The sequence below is a fragment of the Spermophilus citellus genome, assembly GCF_964194105.1.
Source record: "Spermophilus citellus genome assembly, chromosome: X".
Taxonomy (NCBI): Eukaryota; Metazoa; Chordata; class Mammalia; order Rodentia; family Sciuridae; genus Spermophilus; species Spermophilus citellus.
The window spans coordinates 117,571,809-117,575,562 of record NC_138190.1 but is presented as its reverse complement, the minus strand read 5'-3'; positions in this window follow the sequence as shown (position 1 = coordinate 117,575,562).

The following is a 3,754-nucleotide window of genomic DNA, read 5'->3' as shown; positions in this document are numbered from 1 at the left end:
TGAACAAAATTTCCAATGGCACATCCCATCAGCCAAAAATAAGTGGGAACAACTCAATATTTGAAAACACTTCAAATTTCCACTTTCCCCAAAACATCCATTGTTACAAGAGGTAGATTTTCTTTCTGTTCTTTTGGAGGAAATATCCTTTCTATGACCCATACTGAGTAAGTATTCTTTCCATAGAGGTATAAGTTTTATTCTCAACTTTAGGCATTTAGGTTCTTCCCCTAGGACATCTCTTGTCAATACTTTGTCTCGGGGCCTTGGCCTTACGCTTAACTTTGACCTGTCAGGGAAGAGTTGAGTTCACAGTGGAGAATGGAGTAGTCTTAGACATTTATGTCTATGATGGCAAATTCTCAGTCCTTGCCTGCTTTGTCCTAACACCCTGTACACTTTCAGCTGCTCAACCTCACCATCCCAAGTTGTTCCTAAAAATACCCTGGGACAGGCATCAAGAGAAGAAGCCAACTGCTATACCCCTCCTCAAACCTTGGACTGCCTTCCCAACAGAAACAAGAGATGGGGATTTATTTGCTACTTCTCTAACTACTGCCCTAGCTGGAACCCCTTCCTGCCTTAAGCTAGACAGACAGACAACCTGAGAGCTAGGGCCCCAACAGATAACTTTCCCAGTTCTACCCTTACCCCATAACCTAGGCAAAAAGCTGGGCACATAGGAAGTGCTCAATATCTATTTGTTGATTTACTGATTGCAGCCATTACTTAAGATATGAAATTATAATCTTCTCTAAGTGGTTCTAAGAAACTTTAAAAAATACAAAGAAAGGAAAAAGAAAAACCCAGACTTCACCAAGTGGTGTTTCAAATGCCTTCCAGCCACAGGCTGGAAGCTTGTATCTTTGCTCTTTGGAGTTTGCCAAGGCTCACTGCAGCAGCAGAAAATGAGGCCACCCTCCCTTTCTCTCTGCTGTCCAAGTCTGAAGACTGGCAGGGACTGTGCACCTGTTGGGGTTGGATATGTCAAATGCTAGAGGCCAGGGGCTCCTTGCTCCCCCCTCCCTGTCTGATTCCTCAAAGGCCACTTAGAGGGCACTCAGCTAAAAATGCTGCCTTTGGTGAGGGAATTCAGCAAATTGGATCATTCAAAATCAGCATAAGTGATAAAGAATGACAAGGCTCTACTCTCACCAGTCAGTCTGCCCAGCCCTATCTAGCTCTTGATTATAAGCACTCTTGAATTGCTCTCTAATTTGTTCAAATGTATAGCTCTATATCATACAGCATATCAAAACTGACAGGGACATCCAAGATTTGCTTGTCCATTTGAGGCCAAGAAAGGGGACAGGATCTGCCATACAGCAAATTCATAACAGAGTAGACAGTCTCAGAATCTGTGTCTCGATACTCTGGACAATGATGTTTCTTCTCCATCACATTAAGCATAAGTGCCTAGACGTTGCTTAGCAGATTTATGAAGAATGATAATGTCCTGGGTTCTGTGTTCCCAAGAGATTGTAGGCACTTATGACCAAGGATTTCTGATTGTAATATGAATTCACAATATAAGGCTTAGGAAAATAAACTTCATCTGTCACTCAATGTTGAATGGATTAATAAATGGTCTTAAATCTCTTTCACTTGTGTGTGAACCTATTACACATTTGACCTTCCGAACTACATTTTGAGCAGCTACGGGGAGGGTTTATATGTTCTAACTTCTTGCTGTCCATTCACAACGTGAAGCCCACAGCTATGTACCCAGTGAGTATTGATTAAATATCAATGATACCTGCCTGACTTAAGAGTCCTGATGTAGGACTCTGGGGAAATACACTCACAAAGCTTGTCACCTTAACCTCAGCAATCATGTGCACTAGAATGGGTAGTCATCATAGCCCCTAGAGTTTACTACACCTGAGAATCTTTGAGAATTTGAAATGTAATGTTTCATCATGGATGAATTTATATTCCCTTTATATTTTTCAGAACAACTGTTTTTCTTGTTGCTTACATCTGCCTTCCACCTCTAGTTATAGAGGAGACAGCTGGCCATGGCCTCAACCTGATCTTATTTGTAGGTATGAGCTCTCATGATAACCCTATTAAAATGGCTTGTCATTAAAGCCTTACCCTCCTGGGAAGAATTAATCTTCTCAGAGCTTACACCACAGATCTTACACCACCTGAGCCTTACTTTAGGAACCTCAAATATCTTTTTGATATTGTACACATTGTATAAGAGGAGCCTTCCCAAAAGTTCGTCATTAATTAAATCCTGTGTAAAAATGTACTTTCATGCAACTATTTAACAAAATTTGGCAAAGAATCATTTGGTTATGAGAATGTTTACCCACAAGGTTCTGTTTTTTCAGTTTCCTAAAGTGGTGCTATCCCCATGTGATAGAGTATGTGAGTGTGCTGGGGTTTGGTAGTGGGTGTGTGGTCTGAAGCCATCATGTTTCCCTAAAAGGGAAGTCTGAAGGACAGGGGTGGTCTCCATTTTTGAGCAATCTAAATATATGAACATATAAACAAATATATAAAACATGACCAAGGATATGACCCAAAGGATAAATTTGTGCCCTGCATTGAGTAACACCCTGTAAACACTTGAGTGGTTGATTAATTTAAAAGAGAATTAAGCATACAACTACATCAAATAATTTTTAAATCTGATCAAGTATTATAAAGAGTAAGATCCTCTGATGTACTTAAAACCCAAGTAATTGAAATCATCCACAATTTTAGCAGCATTACATAAAAAAGAAGCCAAGTAAAGAATGGTTAGATATATCCTATAGACCATGACTGCTCTGAGAGCTGGAAGGGACTTTGGGGATATCAAAAGAAAGATTCTATAAATTGTAGTTAGAAAGCAAATGGGGACCCTGAGTAGTTGATGTGGGGTTAGAAGAAGTCATGTCTTCTTCTGGCTGTTGACAGTCTTGACTTAATTCCCTTGTTATATAAATGGTCATATCCAAATAAAGATGGATTATGTTTTGTTTCCTCCTGTGGCTCAGATCATAATCATCTCTGAGGAAGACTTAAGAATATCCACCACCACCCCCCCGCCAAATGGGGCGTAAATTAATGATTTAGACCAAAGTAAATGCAGAGAAACTTTTGGATAAAATAATGCACCCTGGAGATAAATGGTGAAACCAAAGGGGTGTGTGTGTGTGTGTGTGTGTGTGTGTGTGTGTGTATGTGTGTGTGTGTGTATGTGTGTGAAGCAGGGTGCAGTGGCAGGCAAGGTGGTAAATGGGTAGTGGTGGATCAGGGGCTAGGGAGTGGAAAGAGTATGAGGTTAGAAATGAAGAGACTCATTCTCACTTTGGTTCCTCCACTAACTTGCAAGTCACTCTGCCATGCTGAGCCCCAGCAGCCTCCTTTACATAATGATGGTGTTCTGGAGAAATGGTATCTAGGATTCCTCTCAGCTCCTATCAAGGATTCTATGATTTTAGTTATAGTTTGGAATCTCTGCTTTAGAAAAAGAGCAGCTGGGTTCTAAGAAGCTACCACCCAAAGGGACTGAGACAGCTGGGTAGGCAGTGCCTTTCATTTCCTCTTCTCCTTCCCTTCTCTCTTGGCTAAATTTTTTTGCACTATCAGAATGAAATCTCCACTCTCAGACTCCAAAAGGTCTGTTCAAAATCTAGGCTCCTAAGAAAAGAACTTTAGAAAGCCCTCTTATTCTCTGGCATCTTCCCCTTCCCTTATCTTTGTTCTACAGGAAGAGGGGCTTCCTCCTTCCATTTAGCAATTTAGGGTGCCCTGGAGG